This window comes from Carassius auratus, unplaced genomic scaffold (genome assembly GCF_003368295.1).
Source record: "Carassius auratus strain Wakin unplaced genomic scaffold, ASM336829v1 scaf_tig00041285, whole genome shotgun sequence".
NCBI lineage: Eukaryota > Metazoa > Chordata > Actinopteri > Cypriniformes > Cyprinidae > Carassius > Carassius auratus.
This window is the reverse complement of record NW_020526642.1, coordinates 2,501-29,955: the sequence shown is the minus strand read 5'-3', so window position 1 is coordinate 29,955 and position 27,455 is coordinate 2,501. Positions and strand designations below refer to the sequence as shown.

At 38.4% G+C, this 27,455-nt stretch overlaps 7 non-coding genes and 17 pseudogenes across 7 annotated transcripts; all 24 read left to right on the top strand.

Annotated features, from left to right (window-relative positions):
- Positions 1 to 2,697: 2,697 nt before the first annotated feature.
- On the top strand, positions 2,698 to 2,817 carry LOC113085097 (uncharacterized; annotated as a pseudogene).
- Positions 2,818 to 3,734: 917 nt separating this feature from the next.
- On the top strand, positions 3,735 to 3,853 carry LOC113085105 (uncharacterized; annotated as a pseudogene).
- A 503-nt stretch (positions 3,854 to 4,356) lies between these two features.
- LOC113085108 (uncharacterized) lies at positions 4,357 to 4,475 on the top strand (annotated as a pseudogene).
- A 1,340-nt stretch (positions 4,476 to 5,815) lies between these two features.
- LOC113085085 (5S ribosomal RNA) lies at positions 5,816 to 5,934 on the top strand. Its single transcript, XR_003283985.1, has one exon. It is a non-coding gene; the product is annotated as a 5S ribosomal RNA (ribosomal RNA).
- A 1,059-nt stretch (positions 5,935 to 6,993) lies between these two features.
- Positions 6,994 to 7,112, top strand: LOC113085083 (5S ribosomal RNA). The gene has a single exon (XR_003283983.1). It is a non-coding gene; the product is annotated as a 5S ribosomal RNA (ribosomal RNA).
- A 365-nt stretch (positions 7,113 to 7,477) lies between these two features.
- Positions 7,478 to 7,596, top strand: LOC113085106 (uncharacterized; annotated as a pseudogene).
- A 1,338-nt stretch (positions 7,597 to 8,934) lies between these two features.
- Positions 8,935 to 9,053, top strand: LOC113085094 (uncharacterized; annotated as a pseudogene).
- A 919-nt stretch (positions 9,054 to 9,972) lies between these two features.
- Positions 9,973 to 10,091, top strand: LOC113085104 (uncharacterized; annotated as a pseudogene).
- A 503-nt stretch (positions 10,092 to 10,594) lies between these two features.
- On the top strand, positions 10,595 to 10,713 carry LOC113085084 (5S ribosomal RNA). Its single transcript, XR_003283984.1, has one exon. It is a non-coding gene; the product is annotated as a 5S ribosomal RNA (ribosomal RNA).
- Positions 10,714 to 11,367: 654 nt separating this feature from the next.
- Positions 11,368 to 11,486, top strand: LOC113085096 (uncharacterized; annotated as a pseudogene).
- A 1,340-nt stretch (positions 11,487 to 12,826) lies between these two features.
- Positions 12,827 to 12,945, top strand: LOC113085093 (uncharacterized; annotated as a pseudogene).
- A 919-nt stretch (positions 12,946 to 13,864) lies between these two features.
- On the top strand, positions 13,865 to 13,983 carry LOC113085102 (uncharacterized; annotated as a pseudogene).
- A 502-nt stretch (positions 13,984 to 14,485) lies between these two features.
- On the top strand, positions 14,486 to 14,604 carry LOC113085110 (5S ribosomal RNA). Its single transcript, XR_003283989.1, has one exon. It is a non-coding gene; the product is annotated as a 5S ribosomal RNA (ribosomal RNA).
- A 2,178-nt stretch (positions 14,605 to 16,782) lies between these two features.
- Positions 16,783 to 16,901, top strand: LOC113085092 (uncharacterized; annotated as a pseudogene).
- Positions 16,902 to 18,239: 1,338 nt separating this feature from the next.
- On the top strand, positions 18,240 to 18,358 carry LOC113085091 (uncharacterized; annotated as a pseudogene).
- A 920-nt stretch (positions 18,359 to 19,278) lies between these two features.
- LOC113085101 (uncharacterized) lies at positions 19,279 to 19,397 on the top strand (annotated as a pseudogene).
- Positions 19,398 to 19,899: 502 nt separating this feature from the next.
- LOC113085109 (5S ribosomal RNA) lies at positions 19,900 to 20,018 on the top strand. The gene has a single exon (XR_003283988.1). It is a non-coding gene; the product is annotated as a 5S ribosomal RNA (ribosomal RNA).
- A 1,339-nt stretch (positions 20,019 to 21,357) lies between these two features.
- LOC113085090 (uncharacterized) lies at positions 21,358 to 21,476 on the top strand (annotated as a pseudogene).
- A 920-nt stretch (positions 21,477 to 22,396) lies between these two features.
- Positions 22,397 to 22,515, top strand: LOC113085100 (uncharacterized; annotated as a pseudogene).
- Positions 22,516 to 23,016: 501 nt separating this feature from the next.
- On the top strand, positions 23,017 to 23,135 carry LOC113085107 (5S ribosomal RNA). The gene has a single exon (XR_003283987.1). It is a non-coding gene; the product is annotated as a 5S ribosomal RNA (ribosomal RNA).
- Positions 23,136 to 24,059: 924 nt separating this feature from the next.
- On the top strand, positions 24,060 to 24,178 carry LOC113085089 (uncharacterized; annotated as a pseudogene).
- Positions 24,179 to 25,516: 1,338 nt separating this feature from the next.
- On the top strand, positions 25,517 to 25,635 carry LOC113085088 (uncharacterized; annotated as a pseudogene).
- Positions 25,636 to 26,554: 919 nt separating this feature from the next.
- LOC113085099 (uncharacterized) lies at positions 26,555 to 26,673 on the top strand (annotated as a pseudogene).
- Positions 26,674 to 27,174: 501 nt separating this feature from the next.
- On the top strand, positions 27,175 to 27,293 carry LOC113085095 (5S ribosomal RNA). The gene has a single exon (XR_003283986.1). It is a non-coding gene; the product is annotated as a 5S ribosomal RNA (ribosomal RNA).
- Positions 27,294 to 27,455: the final 162 nt, after the last annotated feature.

Sequence of the window (27,455 nt, the reverse complement as noted above, 5' to 3'; positions counted from 1 at the left end):
GGAGGAAATGCAGCACATCAAGATTTTGGGTTGTGGGTTGGTATTGATTCTAATAAGGCAGACACTTTGAATTGGGAAGGTGTTTTAAATGGAATTGGAAAAAAGACTGAGATTTTGGCAAATTAGAGATTTAAAGCTAAGGGGGAAAGTTTTAATTATAAATTCATTGATGCTGTCGAAAGTCTGGTATGTGTTGGGAGTAACCCATTGCCTCATCTGTACTACAAAAAAATGAAAGAATTTGGTTTTAAGTTTTTATGGGGAAATGGAAGGGCTAAGATTGCATATGATACATTACTTGGAAACATAAAGGAGGGAGGATTGGGACTTTTAGATCCATTTTTAAGAATGAGAACGCTGAGAATTAAAACAGTTCAGAAGTTTCTAGAGGAGCAAAAGTGATGTAATTTGGAAAAGAGTCATGGAATACTTACCTGGAAAAATGTAATATGGATGTAATGTTTTATGGATGAAAATGAAAAGCTGGATGTTAAAGGTCTGCCATGTTTTTTTATGGTGGAGGTTTTTGGACTCATGGGGGAATTTTTAGAAATGTACTGATTTACCTAAAGGAAGGGCCCAGCTTTTAGAACAACCATTGTTTTAAATCCGAATATCATAAGGGACGGTAAGGTCATGTATTATAAAGATGGTGGGATTGTGGTTTGAGACAAATAAAAAGATCTATTGTATGAGGTGATAGAGGGTTATGTACCTTTACAGGCAGTTGTGGATGCATTGAGAGAGGGGGGGCCAAAGGGCGTGGAGAAGGAAGTTAGAAGGACAATATGAGGATTTAAAGAAAGCGATACCAAAGGACTGGATTGAAAGAATTGAAAACTATGAGAGTGGGGATGAGAATGAATTCCAGATGTATTTTTTAAAAGGTTAAATGGGGAAAACGTTCATTTTAATTTATGCAAAGTAAGGAATGTGTATAGTATTTTTTAGGTCTATCGCTTTTACAAAACCAGTAGCTTTGAACTACTGGAAAGAAAGATATGATGACTTAAATGAAAATGAAATTTGGGGAAACGTGAGGTTGAAAATATATGGAAACCAATTTTAGAGAATTTTAATTATTTATTGAGACACAATTGTATATTAAACAGAGATGAGATTACATAAAATAGGAATTCAAAATGATGCAAGGTGTAAAGTGTGGTATGAAAGAAAAGGAAGGGACTGTTACATCTGTTTTTTTTATTGTGAAAGGTTAGATGATTTTATGAGGAAAATGAAGGAAAATTGCAAAGAAATTTTGGAGGGGAAGTATGATGAGGACCAAAAGAAGTGGGAAACAATGTTTTTATTTGGTCATAATGACTGTAATATGTATACCTTTAATTTATGTGTAACAATAGCAAAGTATGTAATATGGGTTGAGAAGAAACATGGCGAAATATGATGGGGAAAAATGTTGATGTGTGGATAATCTTTAAAAACAGGATGGAATACTCTGTGAGACTGTTATGGAATTATTTCTCAATGGAAAACAAAGAGGATGATTTTATAGAAATGATTGTAAGAGGGAATCCAATGTTGGAAATGAAAGAAAATGGTGTAAACTGGCTCTGGGGAAATATGAATAATAATGTCATGGATTGTAACTGTATGAAACAAATTAAATGAATGTAAATTTTTTATAATAAAAAAAAAAAAAAAAAAAAAAAAAAAAAAAAAATCTTGTCTGATCTCGTAAGCTAAGCAGGTTTGGGCCTGGTTAGTGCCTGGATGGGAGACCGCCTGGGAATACCAGGTACTCTAAGCTTTTTTGAAATTTTTCACTTAGTATATAATAATTTTGCCAAAAAATAGAGTCAATGCCCAATCTCTGAATATAAGCAGGTTTGCGCCAGGTTAGTACATGGATGGGAGACTGCCTGGGAATACCAGGTGCTTTAAATGTTTGGATATTTTTCACGAATTATATAATAATCTGGCAAAAAAAAAAAAAAAAGAGTCAATGCCCGATCTCTGAATCTTAGCAGGTTTAGGTCTGGTTAGTACTTGGTTGAAAGACCGCCTAGGAATACCAGGTGCTTAAAGCTTTTTGGAATTTTTTCACTTAGTATATAATAAATTTGGCAAAAAATAGAGTCAATGCCCGATCTCTGATATAAGCAGGTTTGGGCCAGGTTAGTACATGGATGGGAGACTGCCTGGGAATACCAGGTGCTTTAAATTTTTGGATATTTTTCACGAATTATATAATAATCTTGCAAAAAAAAAAAAAAAGAAGAAGTCAATGCCCGATCTCTGAATCTTAGCAGGTTAAGGTCTGGTTAGTACTTGAATGATAGACCGCCAAGGAATACCAGGTGCTTTAAGCTTTTGGAATTTTTTCACTTAGTATATAATAAATTTGCCAAAAAATAGAGTCAATGCCCCGATCTCTGAATATAAGCAGGTTTGGGCCAGGTTAGTACTTGGATGAGAGACTGCCTGGGAATACCAGGTGCTTTAAATTTTTGGATATTTTTCACAAATTATATAATAATCTTGCAAAAAAAAAATAAATAGAGTCAATGCCCGATCTCTGAATCTTAGCAGGTTTGGGCCAGGTTAGTACTTGGATGAGAGACCGCCTAGGAATACCAGGTGCTTTAAGCTTTTGGGGTTTCTTTCCTACTTTTATAATGTACTGGCGAGTAGATTGGCTGATCTTTAAATAGCCTTCTCTTTGCAGCAGTCTTCGCTTATGGCCATACCAGCCTGGCTATGCCCGATCTTGTCTGATCTCGTAAGCTAAGCAGGTTTGGGCCTGGTTAGTGCCTGGATGGGAGACCGCCTGGGAAATGCCAGGTACTGTAAGCTTTTTTGAAATTTTTCACTTAGTATATAATAATTTTGCCAAAAAATAGAGTCAATGCCCGATCTCTGAAATATAAGCAGGTTTGCGCCAGGTTAGTACATGGATGGGAGACTGCCTGGGAATACCAGGTGCTTTAATGTTTGGATATTTTTCACGAATTATATAATAATCTTGCAAAAAAAAAAAAGAGTCAATGCCCGATCTCTGAATTTTAGCAGGTTTAGGTCTAGTTAGTACTTGGATGAGAGACCGCCAAGGAATACCAGGTGCTTTAAGCTTTTGGAATTTTTTCACTTAGTATATAATAAATTTGGCAAAAAATAGAGTCAATGCCCGATCTCTGAATATAAGCAGGTTTGCGCCAGGTTAGTACATGGATGGGAGACTGCCTGGGAATACCAGGTGCTTTAAATTTTTGGATTTTTTTCACGAATTATATAATAATCTGGCAAAAAAAAAAAAAAAAGAGTCAATGCCCGATCTCTGAATCTTAGCAGGTTTAGATCTGGTTATACTTGGATGAGAGACCGCCAAGGAATACCAGGTGCTTTAAGCTTTTGGAATTTTTTTCACTTAGTATATAATAAATTTGGCAAAAAATAGAGTCAGTGCCCGATCTCTGAATATAAGCAGGTTTGGGCCAGGTTAGTACATGGATGGGAGACTGCCTGGGAATACCAGGTGCTTTAAATTTTGGATATTTTCACAAATTATATAATAATCTTGCAAAAAAAAAAAAAAAAAGAGTCAATGCCCGATCTCTGAATCTTAGCAGGTTTAGGTCTGGTTAGTACTTGGATGAGAGACCGCCTAGGAATACCAGGTGCTTTAAGCTTTTGGGGTTTCTTTCCTACTTTTATAATGTACTGGCGAGTAGATTGGCTGATCTTTAAATAGCCTTCTCTTTGCAGCAGTCTTCGCTTATGGCCATACCAGCCTGGCTATGCCCGATCTTGTCTGATCTCGTAAGCTAAGCAGGTTTGGGCCTGGTTAGTGCCTGGATGGGAGACCGCCTGGGAATACCAGGTACTCTAAGTTTTTTGAAAATTTTTCACTTAGTATATAATAATTTTGCCAAAAAATAGAGTCAATGCCCGATCTCTGAATATAAGCAGGTTTGCGCCAGGTTAGTACATGGATGGGAGACTGCCTGGGAATACCAGGTGCTTTAAATGTTTGGATATTTTTCACGAATTATATAATTAATCTTGCAAAAAAAAAAAAAAAAAAGAGTCAATGCCCGATCTCTGAATCTTAGCAGGTTTAGGTCTGGTTAGTACTTGGATGAGAGACCGCCAAGGAATACCAGGTGCTTTAAGCTTTTGGAATTTTTTCACTTAGTATATAATAAATTTGCCAAAAAATAGAGTCAATGCCCGATCTCTGAATATAAGCAGGTTTGGGCCAGGTTAGTAATTGGATGAGAGACCGCCTAGGAATACCAGGTGCTTTAAGCTTTTGGGGTTTCTTTCCTACTTTTATAATGTACTGGCGAGTAGATTGGCTGATCTTTAAATAGCCTTCTCTTTGCAGCAGTCTTCGCTTATGTCCATACCAGCCTGGCTATGCCCGATCTTGTCTGATCTCGTAAGCTAAGCAGGTTTGGGTCTGGTTAGTGCCTGGATGGGAGACTGCCTGGGAATGCCAGGTACTGTAAGCTTTTTTGAAATTTTTCACTTAGTATATAATAATTTTGCCAAAAAATAGAGTCAATGCCCGATCTCTGAATATAAGCAGGTTTGCGCCAGGTTAGTACATGGATGGGAGACTGCCTGGGAATACCAGGTGCTTTAAATGTTTTGGATATTTTTCACGAATTATATAATAATCTTGCAAAAAAAAAAAAAAAAAGAGTCAATGCCCGATCTCTGAATCATAGCAGGTTTAGGTCTGGTTAGTACTTGGATGAGAGACCGCCAAGGAATACCAGGTGCTTTAAGCTTTTGGAATTTTTTCACTTAGTATATAATAAATTTGGCAAAAAATAGAGTCAATGCCCGATCTCTGAATATAAGCAGGTTTGCGCCAGGTTAGTACATGGATGGGAGACTGCCTGGGAATACCAGGTGCTTTAAATGTTTGGATATTTTTCACGAATTATATAATAATCTTGCAAAAAAAAAAAAAAAGAGTCAATGCCCGATCTCTGAATTTTAGCAGGTTTAGGTCTAGTTAGTACTTGGATGAGAGACCGCCAAGGAATACCAGGTGCTTTAAGCTTTTGGAATTTTTTCACTTAGTATATAATAAATTTGGCAAAAAATAGAGTCAATGCCCGATCTCTGAATATAAGCAGGTTTGCGCCAGGTTAGTACATGGATGGGAGACTGCCTGGGAATACCAGGTGCTTTAAATTTTTGGATATTTTTCACGAATTATATAATAATCTGGCAAAAAAAAAAAAAAGAGTCAATGCCCGATCTCTGAATCTTAGCAGGTTTAGGTCTGGTTAGTACCTGGTTGAAAGACCGCCTAGGAATACCAGGTGCTTAAAGCTTTTGGAATTTTTTCACTTAGTATATAATAAATTTGGCAAAAAATAGAGTCAATGCCCGATCTCTGAATATAAGCAGGTTTGGGCCAGGTTAGTACATGGATGGGAGACTGCCTGGGAATACCAGGTGCTTTAAATTTTGGATATTTTTCACGAATTATATAATAATCTTGCAAAAAAAAAAAAAAAAAGAAGAAGTCAATGCCCGATCTCTGAATCTTAGCAGGTTAAGGTCTGGTTAGTACTTGAATGATAGACCGCCAAGGAATACCAGGTGCTTTAAGCTTTTGGAATTTTTTCACTTAGTATATAATAAATTTGCCAAAAAATAGAGTCAATGCCCGATCTCTGAATATAAGCAGGTTTGGGCCAGGTTAGTACTTGGATGAGAGACCGCCTAGGAATACCAGGTGCTTTAAGCTTTTGGGGTTTCTTTCCTACTTTTATAATGTACTGGCGAGTAGATTGGCTGATCTTTAAATAGCCTTCTCTTTGCAGCAGTCTTCGCTTATGGCCATACCAGCCTGGCTATGCCCGATCTTGTCTGATCTCGGAAGCTAAGCAGGTTTGGGCCTGGTTAGTGCCTGGATGGGAGACCGCCTGGGAATGCCAGGTACTGTAAGCTTTTTTGAAATTTTTCACTTAGTATATAATAATTTTGCCAAAAAATAGAGTCAATGCCCGATCTCTGAATATAAGCAGGTTTGCGCCAGGTTAGTACATGGATGGGAGACTGCCTGGGAATACCAGGTGCTTTAAATGTTTGGATATTTTTCACGAATTATATAATAATCTTGCAAAAAAAAAAAAAGAGTCAATGCCCGATCTCTGAATTTTAGCAGGTTTAGGTCTAGTTAGTACTTGGATGAGAGACCGCCAAGGAATACCAGGTGCTTTAAGCTTTTGGAATTTTTTCACTTAGTATATAATAAATTTGGCAAAAAATAGAGTCAATGCCCGATCTCTGAATATAAGCAGGTTTGCGCCAGGTTAGTACAAGGATGGGAGACTGCCTGGGAATACCAGGTGCTTTAAATTTTTGGATTTTTTTTCACGAATTATATAATAATCTGGCAAAAAAAAAAAAAAAAGAGTCAATGCCCGATCTCTGAATCTTAGCAGGTTTAGATCTGGTTAATACTTGGATGAGAGACCGCCAAGGAATACCAGGTGCTTTAAGCTTTTGGAATTTTTTCACTTAGTATATAATAAATTTGGCAAAAAATAGAGTCAATGCCCGATCTCTGAATATAAGCAGGTTTGCGCCAGGTTAGTACATGGATGGGAGACTGCCTGGGAATACCAGGTGCTTTAAATGTTTGGATATTTTTCACGAATTATATATTAATCTTGCAAAAAAAAAAAAAAAAAAAGAGTCAATGCCCGATCTCTGAATCTTAGCAGGTTTAGGTCTGGTTAGTACTTGGATGAGAGACCGCCAAGGAATACCAGGTGCTTTAAGCTTTTGGAATTTTTTCACTTAGTATATAATAAATTTGCCAAAAAATAGAGTCAATGCCCGATCTCTGAATATAAGCAGGTTTGGGCCAGGTTAGTAATTGGATGAGAGACCGCCTAGGAATACCAGGTGCTTTAAGCTTTTGGGGTTTCTTTCCTACTTTTATAATGTACTGGCGAGTAGATTGGCTGATCTTTAAATAGCCTTCTCTTTGCAGCAGTCTTCGCTTATGGCCATACCAGCCTGGCTATGCCCGATCTTGTCTGATCTCGGAAGCTAAGCAGGTTTGGGCCTGGGTAGTGCCTGGATGGGAGACCGCCTGGGAATACCAGGTACTGTAAGCTTTTTTGAAATTTTTCACTTAGTATATAATAATTTTGCCAAAAAATAGAGTCAATGCCCGATCTCTGAATATAAGCAGGTTTGCGCCAGGTTAGTACATGGATGGGAGACTGCCTGGGAATATCAGGTGCTTTAAATTTTTGGATATTTTTCACGAATTATATAATAATCTGGCAAAAAAAAAAAAAAAAAGAGTCAATGCCCGATCTCTGAATCTTAGCAGGTTTAGGTCTGGTTAGTACTTGGATGAGAGACCGCCAAGGAATACCAGGTGCTTTAAGCTTTTGGGGTTTCTTTCCTACTTTTATAATGTACTGGCGAGTAGATTGGCTGATCTTTAAATAGCCTTCTCTTTGCAGCAGTCTTCGCTTATGTCCATACCAGCCTGGCTATGCCCGATCTTGTCTGATCTCGTAAGCTAAGCAGGTTTGGGCCTGGTTAGTGCCTGGATGGGAGACTGCCTGGGAATGCCAGGTACTGTAAGCTTTTTTGAAATTTTTCACTTAGTATATAATAATTTTGCCAAAAAATAGAGTCAATGCCCGATCTCTGAATATAAGCAGGTTTGCGCCAGGTTAGTACATGGATGGGAGACTGCCTGGGAATACCAGGTGCTTTAAATGTTTGGATATTTTTCACGAATTATATAATAATCTTGCAAAAAAAAAAAAAAAAGAGTCAATGCCCGATCTCTGAATCATAGCAGGTTTAGGTCTGGTTAGTACTTGGATGAGAGACCGCCAAGGAATACCAGGTGCTTTAAGCTTTTGGAATTTTTTCACTTAGTATATAATAAATTTGGCAAAAAATAGAGTCAATGCCCGATCTCTGAATATAAGCAGGTTTGCGCCAGGTTAGTACATGGATGGGAGACTGCCTGGGAATACCAGGTGCTTTAAATGTTTGGATATTTTTCACGAATTATATAATAATCTTGCAAAAAAAAAAAAAAAGAGTCAATGCCCGATCTCTGAATTTTAGCAGGTTTAGGTCTAGTTAGTACTTGGATGAGAGACCGCCAAGGAATACCAGGTGCTTTAAGCTTTTGGAATTTTTTCACTTAGTATATAATAAATTTGGCAAAAAATAGAGTCAATGCCCGATCTCTGAATATAAGCAGGTTTGCGCCAGGTTAGTACATGGATGGGAGACTGCCTGGGAATACCAGGTGCTTTAAATTTTTGGATATTTTTCACGAATTATATAATAATCTGGCAAAAAAAAAAAAAAAGAGTCAATGCCCGATCTCTGAATCTTAGCAGGTTTAGGTCTGGTTAGTACCTGGTTGAAAGACCGCCTAGGAATACCAGGTGCTTAAAGCTTTTGGAATTTTTTCACTTAGTATATAATAAATTTGGCAAAAAATAGAGTCAATGCCCGATCTCTGAATATAAGCAGGTTTGCGCCAGGTTAGTACATGGATGGGAGACTGCCTGGGAATACCAGGTGCTTTAAATTTTTGGATATTTTTCACGAATTATATAATAATCTTGCAAAAAAAAAAAAAAAAAAGAAGTCAATGCCCGATCTCTGAATCTTAGCAGGTTAAGGTCTGGTTAGTACTTGAATGATAGACCGCCAAGGAATACCAGGTGCTTTAAGCTTTTGGAATTTTTTCACTTAGTATATAATAAATTTGCCAAAAAATAGAGTCAATGCCCGATCTCTGAATATAAGCAGGTTTGGGCCAGGTTAGTACTTGGATGAGAGACCGCCTAGGAATACCAGGTGCTTTAAGCTTTTGGGGTTTCTTTCCTACTTTTATAATGTACTGGCGAGTAGATTGGCTGATCTTTAAATAGCCTTCTCTTTGCAGCAGTCTTCGCTTATGGCCATACCAGCCTGGCTATGCCCGATCTTGTCTGATCTCGTAAGCTAAGCAGGTTTGGGCCTGGTTAGTGCCTGGATGGGAGACCGCCTGGGAATGCCAGGTACTGTAAGCTTTTTTTGAAATTTTTCACTTAGTATATAATAATTTTGCCAAAAAATAGAGTCAATGCCCGATCTCTGAATATAAGCAGGTTTGCGCCAGGTTAGTACATGGATGGGAGACTGCCTGGGAATACCAGGTGCTTTAAATGTTTGGATATTTTTCACGAATTATATAATAATCTTGCAAAAAAAAAAAAAAGAGTCAATGCCCGATCTCTGAATTTTAGCAGGTTTAGGTCTAGTTAGTACTTGGATGAGAGACCGCCAAGGAATACCAGGTGCTTTAAGCTTTTGGAATTTTTTCACTTAGTATATAATAAATTTGGCAAAAAATAGAGTCAATGCCCGATCTCTGAATATAAGCAGGTTTGCGCCAGGTTAGTACATGGATGGGAGACTGCCTGGGAATACCAGGTGCTTTAAATTTTTGGATTTTTTTCACGAATTATATAATAATCTGGCAAAAAAAAAAAAAAGAGTCAATGCCCGATCTCTGAATCTTAGCAGGTTTAGATCTGGTTAATACTTGGATGAGAGACCGCCAAGGAATACCAGGTGCTTTAAGCTTTTGGAATTTTTTCACTTAGTATATAATAAATTTGGCAAAAAATAGAGTCAGTGCCCGATCTCTGAATATAAGCAGGTTTGGGCCAGGTTAGTACATGGATGGGAGACTGCCTGGGAATACCAGGTGCTTTAAATTTTTGGATATTTTTCACAAATTATATAATAATCTTGCAAAAAAAAAAAAAAAAGAGTCAATGCCCGATCTCTGAATCTTAGCAGGTTTAGGTCTGGTTAGTACTTGGATGAGAGACCGCCTAGGAATACCAGGTGCTTTAAGCTTTTGGGGTTTCTTTCCTACTTTTATAATGTACTGGCGAGTAGATTGGCTGATCTTTAAATAGCCTTCTCTTTGCAGCAGTCTTCGCTTATGGCCATACCAGCCTGGCTATGCCCGATCTTGTCTGATCTCGTAAGCTAAGCAGGTTTGGGCCTGGTTAGTGCCTGGATGGGAGACCGCCTGGGAATACCAGGTACTCTAAGTTTTTTTGAAATTTTTCACTTAGTATATAATAATTTTGCCAAAAAATAGAGTCAATGCCCGATCTCTGAATATAAGCAGGTTTGCGCCAGGTTAGTACATGGATGGGAGACTGCCTGGGAATACCAGGTGCTTTAAATGTTTGGATATTTTTCACGAATTATATATTAATCTTGCAAAAAAAAAAAAAAAAAAAGAGTCAATGCCCGATCTCTGAATCTTAGCAGGTTTAGGTCTGGTTAGTACTTGGATGAGAGACCGCCAAGGAATACCAGGTGCTTTAAGCTTTTGGAATTTTTTCACTTAGTATATAATAAATTTGCCAAAAAATAGAGTCAATGCCCGATCTCTGAATATAAGCAGGTTTGGGCCAGGTTAGTAATTGGATGAGAGACCGCCTAGGAATACCAGGTGCTTTAAGCTTTTGGGGTTTCTTTCCTACTTTTATAATGTACTGGCGAGTAGATTGGCTGATCTTTAAATAGCCTTCTCTTTGCAGCAGTCTTCGCTTATGGCCATACCAGCCTGGCTATGCCCGATCTTGTCTGATCTCGGAAGCTAAGCAGGTTTGGGCCTGGTTAGTGCCTGGATGGGAGACCGCCTGGGAATACCAGGTACTGTAAGCTTTTTTGAAATTTTTCACTTAGTATATAATAATTTTGCCAAAAAATAGAGTCAATGCCCGATCTCTGAATATAAGCAGGTTTGCGCCAGGTTAGTACATGGATGGGAGACTGCCTGGGAATATCAGGTGCTTTAAATTTTTGGATATTTTTCACGAATTATATAATAATCTTGCAAAAAAAAAAAAAAAAAAAAAAAGAGTCAATGCCCGATCTCTGAATCTTAGCAGGTTTAGGTCTGGTTAGTACTTGGATGAGAGACCGCCAAGGAATACCAGGTGCTTTAAGCTTTTGGAATTTTTTCACTTAGTATATAATAAATTTGGCCAAAAAATAGAGTCAATGCCCGATCTCTGAATATAAGCAGGTTTGGGCCAGGTTAGTACATGGATGGGAGACTGCCTGGGAATACCAGGTGCTTTAAATTTTTGGATATTTTTCACGAATTATATAATAATCTGGCAAAAAAAAAAAAAAAAAAAGAGTCAATGCCCGATCTCTGAATCTTAGCAGGTTTAGGTCTGGTTAGTACTTGGATGAGAGACCGCCAAGGAATACCAGGTGCTTTAAGCTTTTGGGGTTTCTTTCCTACTTTTATAATGTACTGGCGAGTAGATTGGCTGATCTTTAAATAGCCTTCTCTTTGCAGCAGTCTTCGCTTATGGCCATACCAGCCTGGCTATGCCCGATCTTGTCTGATCTCGTAAGCTAAGCAGGTTTGGGCCTGGTTAGTGCCTGGATGGGAGACTGCCTGGGAATGCCAGGTACTGTAAGCTTTTTTGAAATTTTTCACTTAGTATATAATAATTTTGCCAAAAAATAGAGTCAATGCCCGATCTCTGAATATAAGCAGGTTTGCGCCAGGTTAGTACATGGATGGGAGACTGCCTGGGAATACCAGGTGCTTTAAATGTTTGGATATTTTTCACGAATTATATAATAATCTTGCAAAAAAAAAAAAAAAAGAGTCAATGCCCGATCTCTGAATCATAGCAGGTTTAGGTCTGGTTAGTACTTGGATGAGAGACCGCCAAGGAATACCAGGTGCTTTAAGCTTTTGGAATTTTTTCACTTAGTATATAATAAATTTGGCAAAAAATAGAGTCAATGCCCGATCTCTGAATATAAGCAGGTTTGCGCCAGGTTAGTACATGGATGGGAGACTGCCTGGGAATACCAGGTGCTTTAAATGTTTGGATATTTTTCACGAATTATATAATAATCTTGCAAAAAAAAAAAAAAAGAGTCAATGCCCGATCTCTGAATTTTAGCAGGTTTAGGTCTAGTTAGTACTTGGATGAGAGACCGCCAAGGAATACCAGGTGCTTTAAGCTTTTGGAATTTTTTCACTTAGTATATAATAAATTTGGCAAAAAATAGAGTCAATGCCCGATCTCTGAATATAAGCAGGTTTGCGCCAGGTTAGTACATGGATGGGAGACTGCCTGGGAATACCAGGTGCTTTAAATTTTTGGATATTTTTCACGAATTATATAATAATCTGGCAAAAAAAAAAAAAAAAGAGTCAATGCCCGATCTCTGAATCTTAGCAGGTTTAGGTCTGGTTAGTACTTGGTTGAAAGACCGCCTAGGAATACCAGGTGCTTAAAGCTTTTGGAATTTTTTCACTTAGTATATAATAAATTTGGCAAAAAATAGAGTCAATGCCCGATCTCTGAATATAAGCAGGTTTGGGCCAGGTTAGTACATGGATGGGAGACTGCCTGGGAATACCAGGTGCTTTAAATTTTTGGATATTTTTCACGAATTATATAATAATCTTGCAAAAAAAAAAAAAAAAGAAGAAGTCAATGCCCGATCTCTGAATCTTAGCAGGTTAAGGTCTGGTTAGTACTTGAATGATAGACCGCCAAGGAATACCAGGTGCTTTAAGCTTTTGGAATTTTTTCACTTAGTATATAATAAATTTGCCAAAAAATAGAGTCAATGCCCGATCTCTGAATATAAGCAGGTTTGGGCCAGGTTAGTACTTGGATGAGAGACCGCCTAGGAATACCAGGTGCTTTAAGCTTTTGGGGTTTCTTTCCTACTTTTATAATGTACTGGCGAGTAGATTGGCTGATCTTTAAATAGCCTTCTCTTTGCAGCAGTCTTCGCTTATGGCCATACCAGCCTGGCTATGCCCGATCTTGTCTGATCTCGTAAGCTAAGCAGGTTTGGGCCTGGTTAGTGCCTGGATGGGAGACCGCCTGGGAATGCCAGGTACTGTAAGCTTTTTTGAAATTTTTCACTTAGTATATAATAATTTTGCCAAAAAATAGAGTCAATGCCCGATCTCTGAATATAAGCAGGTTTGCGCCAGGTTAGTACATGGATGGGAGACTGCCTGGGAATACCAGGTGCTTTAAATGTTTGGATATTTTTCACGAATTATATAATAATCTTGCAAAAAAAAAAAAAGAGTCAATGCCCGATCTCTGAATTTTAGCAGGTTTAGGTCTAGTTAGTACTTGGATGAGAGACCGCCAAGGAATACCAGGTGCTTTAAGCTTTTGGAATTTTTTCACTTAGTATATAATAAATTTGGCAAAAAATAGAGTCAATGCCCGATCTCTGAATATAAGCAGGTTTGCGCCAGGTTAGTACATGGATGGGAGACTGCCTGGGAATACCAGGTGCTTTAAATTTTTGGATTTTTTCACGAATTATATAATAATCTGGCAAAAAAAAAAAAAAAAGAGTCAATGCCCGATCTCTGAATCTTAGCAGGTTTAGATCTGGTTAATACTTGGATGAGAGACCGCCAAGGAATACCAGGTGCTTTAAGCTTTTGGAATTTTTTCACTTAGTATATAATAAATTTGGCAAAAAATAGAGTCAGTGCCCGATCTCTGAATATAAGCAGGTTTGGGCCAGGTTAGTACATGGATGGGAGACTGCCTGGGAATACCAGGTGCTTTAAATTTTTGGATATTTTTCACAAATTATATAATAATCTTGCAAAAAAAAAAAAAAAAAGAGTCAATGCCCGATCTCTGAATCTTAGCAGGTTTAGGTCTGGTTAGTACTTGGATGAGAGACCGCCTAGGAATACCAGGTGCTTTAAGCTTTTGGGGTTTCTTTCCTACTTTTATAATGTACTGGCGAGTAGATTGGCTGATCTTTAAATAGCCTTCTCTTTGCAGCAGTCTTCGCTTATGGCCATACCAGCCTGGCTATGCCCGATCTTGTCTGATCTCGTAAGCTAAGCAGGTTTGGGCCTGGTTAGTGCCTGGATGGGAGACCGCCTGGGAATACCAGGTACTCTAAGTTTTTTTGAAATTTTTCACTTAGTATATAATAATTTTGCCAAAAAATAGAGTCAATGCCCGATCTCTGAATATAAGCAGGTTTGCGCCAGGTTAGTACATGGATGGGAGACTGCCTGGGAATACCAGGTGCTTTAAATGTTTGGATATTTTTCACGAATTATATATTAATCTTGCAAAAAAAAAAAAAAAAAAGAGTCAATGCCCGATCTCTGAATCTTAGCAGGTTTAGGTCTGGTTAGTACTTGGATGAGAGACCGCCAAGGAATACCAGGTGCTTTAAGCTTTTGGAATTTTTTCACTTAGTATATAATAAATTTGCCAAAAAATAGAGTCAATGCCCGATCTCTGAATATAAGCAGGTTTGGGCCAGGTTAGTAATTGGATGAGAGACCGCCTAGGAATACCAGGTGCTTTAAGCTTTTGGGGTTTCTTTCCTACTTTTATAATGTACTGGCGAGTAGATTGGCTGATCTTTAAATAGCCTTCTCTTTGCAGCAGTCTTCGCTTATGGCCATACCAGCCTGGCTATGCCCGATCTTGTCTGATCTCGGAAGCTAAGCAGGTTTGGGCCTGGTTAGTGCCTGGATGGGAGACCGCCTGGGAATACCAGGTACTGTAAGCTTTTTTGAAATTTTTCACTTAGTCTATAATAATTTTGCCAAAAAATAGAGTCAATGCCCGATCTCTGAATATAAGCAGGTTTGCGCCAGGTTAGTACATGGATGGGAGACTGCCTGGGAATACCAGGTGCTTTAAATGTTTGGATATTTTTCACGAATTATATAATAATCTTGCAAAAAAAAAAAAAAAAGAGTCAATGCCCGATCTCTGAATCATAGCAGGTTTAGGTCTGGTTAGTACTTGGATGAGAGACCGCCAAGGAATACCAGGTGCTTTAAGCTTTTGGAATTTTTTCACTTAGTATATAATAAATTTGGCAAAAAATAGAGTCAATGCCCGATCTCTGAATATAAGCAGGTTTGCGCCAGGTTAGTACATGGATGGGAGACTGCCTGGGAATACCAGGTGCTTTAAATGTTTGGATATTTTTCACGAATTATATAATAATCTTGCAAAAAAAAAAAAAAAGAGTCAATGCCCGATCTCTGAATTTTAGCAGGTTTAGGTCTAGTTAGTACTTGGATGAGAGACCGCCAAGGAATACCAGGTGCTTTAAGCTTTTGGAATTTTTTCACTTAGTATATAATAAATTTGGCAAAAAATAGAGTCAATGCCCGATCTCTGAATATAAGCAGGTTTGCGCCAGGTTAGTACATGGATGGGAGACTGCCTGGGAATACCAGGTGCTTTAAATTTTTGGATATTTTTCACGAATTATATAATAATCTGGCAAAAAAAAAAAAAAAAGAGTCAATGCCCGATCTCTGAATCTTAGCAGGTTTAGGTCTGGTTAGTACTTGGTTGAAAGACCGCCTAGGAATACCAGGTGCTTAAAGCTTTTGGAATTTTTTCACTTAGTATATAATAAATTTGGCAAAAAATAGAGTCAATGCCCGATCTCTGAATATAAGCAGGTTTGGGCCAGGTTAGTACATGGATGGGAGACTGCCTGGGAATACCAGGTGCTTTAAATTTTTGGATATTTTTCACGAATTATATAATAATCTTGCAAAAAAAAAAAAAAAAAGAAGAAGTCAATGCCCGATCTCTGAATCTTAGCAGGTTAAGGTCTGGTTAGTACTTGAATGATAGACCGCCAAGGAATACCAGGTGCTTTAAGCTTTTGGAATTTTTTCACTTAGTATATAATAAATTTGCCAAAAAATAGAGTCAATGCCCGATCTCTGAATATAAGCAGGTTTGGGCCAGGTTAGTACTTGGATGAGAGACCGCCAAGGAATACCAGGTGCTTTAAGCTTTTGGAATTTTTTCACTTAGTATATAATAAATTTGGCAAAAAATAGAGTCAATGCCCGATCTCTGAATATAAGCAGGTTTGCGCCAGGTTAGTACATGGATGGGAGACTGCCTGGGAATACCAGGTGCTTTAAATTTTTGGATATTTTTCACGAATTATATAATAATCTGGCAAAAAAAAAAAAAAAGAGTCAATGCCCGATCTCTGAATCTTAGCAGGTTTAGGTCTGGTTAGTACTTGGTTGAAAGACCGCCTAGGAATACCAGGTGCTTAAGCTTTTGGAATTTTTTCACTTAGTATATAATAAATTTGGCAAAAAATAGAGTCAATGCCCGATCTCTGAATATAAGCAGGTTTGGGCCAGGTTAGTACATGGATGGGAGACTGCCTGGGAATACCAGGTGCTTTAAATTTTTGGATATTTTTCACGAATTATATAATAATCTTGCAAAAAAAAAAAAAAAAAGAAGAAGTCAATGCCCGATCTCTGAATCTTAGCAGGTTAAGGTCTGGTTAGTACTTGAATGATAGACCGCCAAGGAATACCAGGTGCTTTAAGCTTTTGGAATTTTTTCACTTAGTATATAATAAATTTGCCAAAAAATAGAGTCAATGCCCGATCTCTGAATATAAGCAGGTTTGGGCCAGGTTAGTACTTGGATGAGAGACCGCCAAGGAATACCAGGTGCTTTAAGCTTTTGGAATTTTTTCACAATTATATAATAATCTTGCAAAAAAAAAAAAAAGAGTCAATGCCCGATCTCTGAATCTTAGCAGGTTTAGGTCTGGTTAGTACTTGGATGAGAGACCGCCTAGGAATACCAGGTGCTTTAAGCTTTTGGGGTTTCTTTCCTACTTTTATAATGTACTGGCGAGTAGATTGGCTGATCTTTAAATAGCCTTCTCTTTGCAGCAGTCTTCGCTTATGGCCATACCAGCCTGGCTATGCCCGATCTTGTCTGATCTCGTAAGCTAAGCAGGTTTGGGCCTGGTTAGTGCCTGGATGGGAGACCGCCTGGGAATGCCAGGTACTGTAAGCTTTTTTGAAATTTTTCACTTAGTATATAATAATTTTGCCAAAAAATAGAGTCAATGCCCGATCTCTGAATATAAGCAGGTTTGCGCCAGGTTAGTACATGGATGGGAGACTGCCTGGGAATACCAGGTGCTTTAAATGTTTGGATATTTTTCACGAATTATATAATAATCTTGCAAAAAAAAAAAAAAAGAGTCAATGCCCGATCTCTGAATCATAGCAGGTTTAGGTCTGGTTAGTACTTGGATGAGAGACCGCCAAGGAATACCAGGTGCTTTAAGCTTTTGGAATTTTTTCACTTAGTATATAATAAATTTGGCAAAAAATAGAGTCAATGCCCGATCTCTGAATATAAGCAGGTTTGCGCCAGGTTAGTACATGGATGGGAGACTGCCTGGGAATACCAGGTGCTTTAAATGTTTGGATATTTTTCACGAATTATATAATAATCTTGCAAAAAAAAAAAAAAAGAGTCAATGCCCGATCTCTGAATTTTAGCAGGTTTAGGTCTAGTTAGTACTTGGATGAGAGACCGCCAAGGAATACCAGGTGCTTTAAGCTTTTGGAATTTTTTCACTTAGTATATAATAAATTTGGCAAAAAATAGAGTCAATGCCCGATCTCTGAATATAAGCAGGTTTGCGCCAGGTTAGTACATGGATGGGAGACTGCCTGGGAATACCAGGTGCTTTAAATTTTTGGATATTTTTCACGAATTATATAATAATCTGGCAAAAAAAAAAAAAAAAGAGTCAATGCCCGATCTCTGAATCTTAGCAGGTTTAGGTCTGGTTAGTACTTGGTTGAAAGACCGCCTAGGAATACCAGGTGCTTAAGCTTTTGGAATTTTTTCACTTAGTATATAATAAATTTGGCAAAAAATAGAGTCAATGCCCGATCTCTGAATATAAGCAGGTTTGGGCCAGGTTAGTACATGGATGGGAGACTGCCTGGGAATACCAGGTGCTTTAAATTTTTGGATATTTTTCACGAATTATATAATAATCTTGCAAAAAAAAAAAAAAAAGAAGAAGTCAATGCCCGATCTCTGAATCTTAGCAGGTTAAGGTCTGGTTAGTACTTGAATGATAGACCGCCAAGGAATACCAGGTGCTTTAAGCTTTTGGAATTTTTTCACTTAGTATATAATAAATTTGCCAAAAAATAGAGTCAATGCCCGATCTCTGAATATAAGCAGGTTTGGGCCAGGTTAGTACTTGGATGAGAGACCGCCTAGGAATACCAGGTGCTTTAAGCTTTTGGGGTTTCTTTCCTACTTTTATAATGTACTGGCGAGTAGATTGGCTGATCTTTAAATAGCCTTCTCTTTGCAGCAGTCTTCGCTTATGGCCATACCAGCCTGGCTATGCCCGATCTTGTCTGATCTCGTAAGCTAAGCAGGTTTGGGCCTGGTTAGTGCCTGGATGGGAGACCGCCTGGGAATGCCAGGTACTGTAAGCTTTTTTGAAATTTTTCACTTAGTATATAATAATTTTGCCAAAAAATAGAGTCAATGCCCGATCTCTGAATATAAGCAGGTTTGCGCCAGGTTAGTACATGGATGGGAGACTGCCTGGGAATACCAGGTGCTTTAAATGTTTGGATATTTTTCACGAATTATATAATAATCTTGCAAAAAAAAAAAAAAGAGTCAATGCCCGATCTCTGAATTTTAGCAGGTTTAGGTCTAGTTAGTACTTGGATGAGAGACCGCCAAGGAATACCAGGTGCTTTAAGCTTTTGGAATTTTTTCACTTAGTATATAATAAATTTGGCAAAAAATAGAGTCAATGCCCGATCTCTGAATATAAGCAGGTTTGCGCCAGGTTAGTACATGGATGGGAGACTGCCTGGGAATACCAGGTGCTTTAAATTTTTGGATATTTTTCACGAATTATATAATAATCTGGCAAAAAAAAAAAAAAAAGAGTCAATGCCCGATCTCTGAATCTTAGCAGGTTTAGATCTGGTTAGTACTTGGATGAGAGACCGCCAAGGAATACCAGGTGCTTTAAGCTTTTGGAATTTTTTCACTTAGTATATAATAAATTTGGCAAAAAATAGAGTCAGTGCCCGATCTCTGAATATAAGCAGGTTTGGGCCAGGTTAGTACATGGATGGGAGACTGCCTGGGAATACCAGGTGCTTTAAATTTTTGGATATTTTTCACAAATTATATAATAATCTTGCAAAAAAAAAAAAAAAAGAGTCAATGCCCGATCTCTGAATCTTAGCAGGTTTAGGTCTGGTTAGTACTTGGATGAGAGACCGCCTAGGAATACCAGGTGCTTTAAGCTTTTGGGGTTTCTTTCCTACTTTTATAATGTACTGGCGAGTAGATTGGCTGATCTTTAAATAGCCTTCTCTTTGCAGCAGTCTTCGCTTATGGCCATACCAGCCTGGCTATGCCCGATCTTGTCTGATCTCGTAAGCTAAGCAGGTTTGGGCCTGGTTAGTGCCTGGATGGGAGACCGCCTGGGAATACCAGGTACTCTAAGTTTTTTTGAAATTTTTCACTTAGTATATAATAATTTTGCCAAAAAATAGAGTCAATGCCCGATCTCTGAATATAAGCAGGTTTGCGCCAGGTTAGTACATGGATGGGAGACTGCCTGGGAATACCAGGTGCTTTAAATGTTTGGATATTTTTCACGAATTATATATTAATCTTGCAAAAAAAAAAAAAAAAAAGAGTCAATGCCCGATCTCTGAATCTTAGCAGGTTTAGGTCTGGTTAGTACTTGGATGAGAGACCGCCAAGGAATACCAGGTGCTTTAAGCTTTTGGAATTTTTTCACTTAGTATATAATAAATTTGCCAAAAAATAGAGTCAATGCCCGATCTCTGAATATAAGCAGGTTTGGGCCAGGTTAGTAATTGGATGAGAGACCGCCTAGGAATACCAGGTGCTTTAAGCTTTTGGGGTTTCTTTCCTACTTTTATAATGTACTGGCGAGTAGATTGGCTGATCTTTAAATAGCCTTCTCTTTGCAGCAGTCTTCGCTTATGGCCATACCAGCCTGGCTATGCCCGATCTTGTCTGATCTCGGAAGCTAAGCAGGTTTGGGCCTGGTTAGTGCCTGGATGGGAGACCGCCTGGGAATACCAGGTACTGTAAGCTTTTTTGAAATTTTTCACTTAGTATATAATAATTTTGCCAAAAAATAGAGTCAATGCCCGATCTCTGAATATAAGCAGGTTTGCGCCAGGTTAGTACATGGATGGGAGACTGCCTGGGAATACCAGGTGCTTTAAATGTTTGGATATTTTTCACGAATTATATAATAATCTTGCAAAAAAAAAAAAAAAAGAGTCAATGCCCGATCTCTGAATCTTAGCAGGTTTAGGTCTGGTTAGTACTTGGATGAGAGACCGCCAAGGAATACCAGGTGCTTTAAGCTTTTGGAATTTTTTCACTTAGTATATAATAAATTTGGCAAAAAATAGAGTCAATGCCCGATCTCTGAATATAAGCAGGTTTGCGCCAGGTTAGTACATGGATGGGAGACTGCCTGGGAATACCAGGTGCTTTAAATGTTTGGATATTTTTCACGAATTATATAATAATCTTGCAAAAAAAAAAAAAAAGAGTCAATGCCCGATCTCTGAATTTTAGCAGGTTTAGGTCTAGTTAGTACTTGGATGAGAGACCGCCAAGGAATACCAGGTGCTTTAAGCTTTTGGAATTTTTTCACTTAGTATATAATAAATTTGGCAAAAAATAGAGTCAATGCCCGATCTCTGAATATAAGCAGGTTTGCGCCAGGTTAGTACATGGATGGGAGACTGCCTGGGAATACCAGGTGCTTTAAATTTTTGGATATTTTTCACGAATTATATAATAATCTGGCAAAAAAAAAAAAAAAGAGTCAATGCCCGATCTCTGAATCTTAGCAGGTTTAGGTCTGGTTAGTACTTGGTTGAAAGACCGCCTAGGAATACCAGGTGCTTAAAGCTTTTGGAATTTTTTCACTTAGTATATAATAAATTTGGCAAAAAATAGAGTCAATGCCCGATCTCTGAATATAAGCAGGTTTGGGCCAGGTTAGTACATGGATGGGAGACTGCCTGGGAATACCAGGTGCTTTAAATTTTTGGATATTTTTCACGAATTATATAATAATCTTGCAAAAAAAAAAAAAAAAGAAGAAGTCAATGCCCGATCTCTGAATCTTAGCAGGTTAAGGTCTGGTTAGTACTTGAATGATAGACCGCCAAGGAATACCAGGTGCTTTAAGCTTTTGGAATTTTTTCACTTAGTATATAATAAATTTGCCAAAAAATAGAGTCAATGCCCGATCTCTGAATATAAGCAGGTTTGGGCCAGGTTAGTACTTGGATGAGAGACCGCCTAGGAATACCAGGTGCTTTAAGCTTTTGGGGTTTCTTTCCTACTTTTATAATGTACTGGCGAGTAGATTGGCTGATCTTTAAATAGCCTTCTCTTTGCAGCAGTCTTCGCTTATGGCCATACCAGCCTGGCTATGCCCGATCTTGTCTGATCTCGTAAGCTAAGCAGGTTTGGGCCTGGTTAGTGCCTGGATGGGAGACCGCCTGGGAATGCCAGGTACTGTAAGCTTTTTTGAAATTTTTCACTTAGTATATAATAATTTTGCCAAAAAATAGAGTCAATGCCCGATCTCTGAATATAAGCAGGTTTGCGCCAGGTTAGTACATGGATGGGAGACTGCCTGGGAATACCAGGTGCTTTAAATGTTTGGATATTTTTCACGAATTATATAATAATCTTGCAAAAAAAAAAAAAAAGAGTCAATGCCCGATCTCTGAATTTTAGCAGGTTTAGGTCTAGTTAGTACTTGGATGAGAGACCGCCAAGGAATACCAGGTGCTTTAAGCTTTTGGAATTTTTTCACTTAGTATATAATAAATTTGGCAAAAAATAGAGTCAATGCCCGATCTCTGAATATAAGCAGGTTTGCGCCAGGTTAGTACATGGATGGGAGACTGCCTGGGAATACCAGGTGCTTTAAATTTTTGGATATTTTTCACGAATTATATAATAATCTGGCAAAAAAAAAAAAAAAGAGTCAATGCCCGATCTCTGAATCTTAGCAGGTTTAGATCTGGTTAGTACTTGGATGAGAGACCGCCAAGGAATACCAGGTGCTTTAAGCTTTTGGAATTTTTTCACTTAGTATATAATAAATTTGGCAAAAAATAGAGTCAGTGCCCGATCTCTGAATATAAGCAGGTTTGGGCCAGGTTAGTACATGGATGGGAGACTGCCTGGGAATACCAGGTGCTTTAAATTTTTGGATATTTTTCACAAATTATATAATAATCTTGCAAAAAAAAAAAAAAAAGAGTCAATGCCCGATCTCTGAATCTTAGCAGGTTTAGGTCTGGTTAGTACTTGGATGAGAGACCGCCTAGGAATACCAGGTGCTTTAAGCTTTTGGGGTTTCTTTCCTACTTTTATAATGTACTGGCGAGTAGATTGGCTGATCTTTAAATAGCCTTCTCTTTGCAGCAGTCTTCGCTTATGGCCATACCAGCCTGGCTATGCCCGATCTTGTCTGATCTCGTAAGCTAAGCAGGTTTGGGCCTGGTTAGTGCCTGGATGGGAGACCGCCTGGGAATACCAGGTACTCTAAGTTTTTTTGAAATTTTTCACTTAGTATATAATAATTTTGCCAAAAAATAGAGTCAATGCCCGATCTCTGAATATAAGCAGGTTTGCGCCAGGTTAGTACATGGATGGGAGACTGCCTGGGAATACCAGGTGCTTTAAATGTTTGGATATTTTTCACGAATTATATATTAATCTTGCAAAAAAAAAAAAAAAAAGAGTCAATGCCCGATCTCTGAATCTTAGCAGGTTTAGGTCTGGTTAGTACTTGGATGAGAGACCGCCAAGGAATACCAGGTGCTTTAAGCTTTTGGAATTTTTTCACTTAGTATATAATAAATTTGCCAAAAAATAGAGTCAATGCCCGATCTCTGAATATAAGCAGGTTTGGGCCAGGTTAGTAATTGGATGAGAGACCGCCTAGGAATACCAGGTGCTTTAAGCTTTTGGGGTTTCTTTCCTACTTTTATAATGTACTGGCGAGTAGATTGGCTGATCTTTAAATAGCCTTCTCTTTGCAGCAGTCTTCGCTTATGGCCATACCAGCCTGGCTATGCCCGATCTTGTCTGATCTCGGAAGCTAAGCAGGTTTGGGCCTGGTTAGTGCCTGGATGGGAGACCGCCTGGGAATACCAGGTACTGTAAGCTTTTTTGAAATTTTTCACTTAGTATATAATAATTTTGCCAAAAAATAGAGTCAATGCCCGATCTCTGAATATAAGCAGGTTTGCGCCAGGTTAGTACATGGATGGGAGACTGCCTGGGAATATCAGGTGCTTTAAATTTTTGGATATTTTTCACGAATTATATAATAATCTTGCAAAAAAAAAAAAAAAAAGAGTCAATGCCCGATCTCTGAATCTTAGCAGGTTTAGGTCTGGTTAGTACTTGGATGAGAGACCGCCAAGGAATACCAGGTGCTTTAAGCTTTTGGAATTTTTTCACTTAGTATATAATAAATTTGGCAAAAAATAGAGTCAATGCCCGATCTCTGAATATAAGCAGGTTTGGGCCAGGTTAGTACATGGATGGGAGACTGCCTGGGAATACCAGGTGCTTTAAATTTTTGGATATTTTTCACGAATTATATAATAATCTGGCAAAAAAAAAAAAAAAAGAGTCAATGCCCGATCTCTGAATCTTAGCAGGTTTAGGTCTGGTTAGTACTTGGATGAGAGACCGCCAAGGAATACCAGGTGCTTTAAGCTTTTGGAATTTTTTCACTTAGTATATAATAAATTTGGCAAAAAATAGAGTCAGTGCCCGATCTCTGAATATAAGCAGGTTTGGGCCAGGTTAGTACATGGATGGGAGACTGCCTGGGAATACCAGGTGCTTTAAATTTTTGGATATTTTTCACAAATTATATAATAATCTTGCAAAAAAAAAAAAAAATAGAGTCAATGCCCGATCTCTGAATCTTAGCAGGTTTAGGTCTGGTTAGTACTTGGATGAGAGACCGCCTAGGAATACCAGGTGCTTTAAGCTTTTGGGGTTTCTTTCCTACTTTTATAATGTACTGGCGAGTAGATTGGCTGATCTTTAAATAGCCTTCTCTTTGCAGCAGTCTTCGCTTATGGCCATACCAGCCTGGCTATGCCCGATCTTGTCTGATCTCGTAAGCTAAGCAGGTTTGGGCCTGGTTAGTGCCTGGATGGGAGACCGCCTGGGAATGCCAGGTACTGTAAGCTTTTTTGAAATTTTTCACTTAGTATATAATAATTTTGCCAAAAAATAGAGTCAATGCCCGATCTCTGAATATAAGCAGGTTTGCGCCAGGTTAGTACATGGATGGGAGACTGCCTGGGAATACCAGGTGCTTTAAATGTTTGGATATTTTTCACGAATTATATAATAATCTTGCAAAAAAAAAAAAAAAGAGTCAATGCCCGATCTCTGAATCATAGCAGGTTTAGGTCTGGTTAGTACTTGGATGAGAGACCGCCAAGGAATACCAGGTGCTTTAAGCTTTTGGAATTTTTTCACTTAGTATATAATAAATTTGGCAAAAAATAGAGTCAATGCCCGATCTCTGAATATAAGCAGGTTTGCGCCAGGTTAGTACATGGATGGGAGACTGCCTGGGAATACCAGGTGCTTTAAATGTTTGGATATTTTTCACGAATTATATAATAATCTTGCAAAAAAAAAAAAAAAGAGTCAATGCCCGATCTCTGAATTTTAGCAGGTTTAGGTCTAGTTAGTACTTGGATGAGAGACCGCCAAGGAATACCAGGTGCTTTAAGCTTTTGGAATTTTTTCACTTAGTATATAATAAATTTGGCAAAAAATAGAGTCAATGCCCGATCTCTGAATATAAGCAGGTTTGCGCCAGGTTAGTACATGGATGGGAGACTGCCTGGGAATACCAGGTGCTTTAAATTTTTGGATATTTTTCACGAATTATATAATAATCTGGCAAAAAAAAAAAAAAAGAGTCAATGCCCGATCTCTGAATCTTAGCAGGTTTAGGTCTGGTTAGTACTTGGTTGAAAGACCGCCTAGGAATACCAGGTGCTTAAAGCTTTTGGAATTTTTTCACTTAGTATATAATAAATTTGGCAAAAAATAGAGTCAATGCCCGATCTCTGAATATAAGCAGGTTTGGGCCAGGTTAGTACATGGATGGGAGACTGCCTGGGAATACCAGGTGCTTTAAATTTTTGGATATTTTTCACGAATTATATAATAATCTTGCAAAAAAAAAAAAAAAAGAAGAAGTCAATGCCCGATCTCTGAATCTTAGCAGGTTAAGGTCTGGTTAGTACTTGAATGATAGACCGCCAAGGAATACCAGGTGCTTTAAGCTTTTGGAATTTTTTCACTTAGTATATAATAAATTTGCCAAAAAATAGAGTCAATGCCCGATCTCTGAATATAAGCAGGTTTGGGCCAGGTTAGTACTTGGATGAGAGACCGCCTAGGAATACCAGGTGCTTTAAGCTTTTGGGGTTTCTTTCCTACTTTTATAATGTACTGGCGAGTAGATTGGCTGATCTTTAAATAGCCTTCTCTTTGCAGCAGTCTTCGCTTATGGCCATACCAGCCTGGCTATGCCCGATCTTGTCTGATCTCGTAAGCTAAGCAGGTTTGGGCCTGGTTAGTGCCTGGATGGGAGACCGCCTGGGAATGCCAGGTACTGTAAGCTTTTTTGAAATTTTTCACTTAGTATATAATAATTTTGCCAAAAAATAGAGTCAATGCCCGATCTCTGAATATAAGCAGGTTTGCGCCAGGTTAGTACATGGATGGGAGACTGCCTGGGAATACCAGGTGCTTTAAATGTTTGGATATTTTTCACGAATTATATAATAATCTTGCAAAAAAAAAAAAAAGAGTCAATGCCCGATCTCTGAATTTTAGCAGGTTTAGGTCTAGTTAGTACTTGGATGAGAGACCGCCAAGGAATACCAGGTGCTTTAAGCTTTTGGAATTTTTTCACTTAGTATATAATAAATTTGGCAAAAAATAGAGTCAATGCCCGATCTCTGAATATAAGCAGGTTTGCGCCAGGTTAGTACATGGATGGGAGACTGCCTGGGAATACCAGGTGCTTTAAATTTTTGGATTTTTTTCACGAATTATATAATAATCTGGCAAAAAAAAAAAAAAAGAGTCAATGCCCGATCTCTGAATCTTAGCAGGTTTAGATCTGGTTAGTACTTGGATGAGAGACCGCCAAGGAATACCAGGTGCTTTAAGCTTTTGGAATTTTTTCACTTAGTATATAATAAATTTGGCAAAAAATAGAGTCAGTGCCCGATCTCTGAATATAAGCAGGTTTGGGCCAGGTTAGTACATGGATGGGAGACTGCCTGGGAATACCAGGTGCTTTAAATTTTTGGATATTTTTCACAAATTATATAATAATCTTGCAAAAAAAAAAAAAAAAGAGTCAATGCCCGATCTCTGAATCTTAGCAGGTTTAGGTCTGGTTAGTACTTGGATGAGAGACCGCCTAGGAATACCAGGTGCTTTAAGCTTTTGGGGTTTCTTTCCTACTTTTATAATGTACTGGCGAGTAGATTGGCTGATCTTTAAATAGCCTTCTCTTTGCAGCAGTCTTCGCTTATGGCCATACCAGCCTGGCTATGCCCGATCTTGTCTGATCTCGTAAGCTAAGCAGGTTTGGGCCTGGTTAGTGCCTGGATGGGAGACCGCCTGGGAATACCAGGTACTCTAAGTTTTTTTGAAATTTTTCACTTAGTATATAATAATTTTGCCAAAAAATAGAGTCAATGCCCGATCTCTGAATATAAGCAGGTTTGCGCCAGGTTAGTACATGGATGGGAGACTGCCTGGGAATACCAGGTGCTTTAAATGTTTGGATATTTTTCACGAATTATATATTAATCTTGCAAAAAAAAAAAAAAAAAGAGTCAATGCCCGATCTCTGAATCTTAGCAGGTTTAGGTCTGGTTAGTACTTGGATGAGAGACCGCCAAGGAATACCAGGTGCTTTAAGCTTTTGGAATTTTTTCACTTAGTATATAATAAATTTGCCAAAAAATAGAGTCAATGCCCGATCTCTGAATATAAGCAGGTTTGGGCCAGGTTAGTAATTGGATGAGAGACCGCCTAGGAATACCAGGTGCTTTAAGCTTTTGGGGTTTCTTTCCTACTTTTATAATGTACTGGCGAGTAGATTGGCTGATCTTTAAATAGCCTTCTCTTTGCAGCAGTCTTCGCTTATGGCCATACCAGCCTGGCTATGCCCGATCTTGTCTGATCTCGGAAGCTAAGCAGGTTTGGGCCTGGTTAGTGCCTGGATGGGAGACCGCCTGGGAATACCAGGTACTGTAAGCTTTTTTGAAATTTTTCACTTAGTATATAATAATTTTGCCAAAAAATAGAGTCAATGCCCGATCTCTGAATATAAGCAGGTTTGCGCCAGGTTAGTACATGGATGGGAGACTGCCTGGGAATATCAGGTGCTTTAAATTTTTGGATATTTTTCACGAATTATAT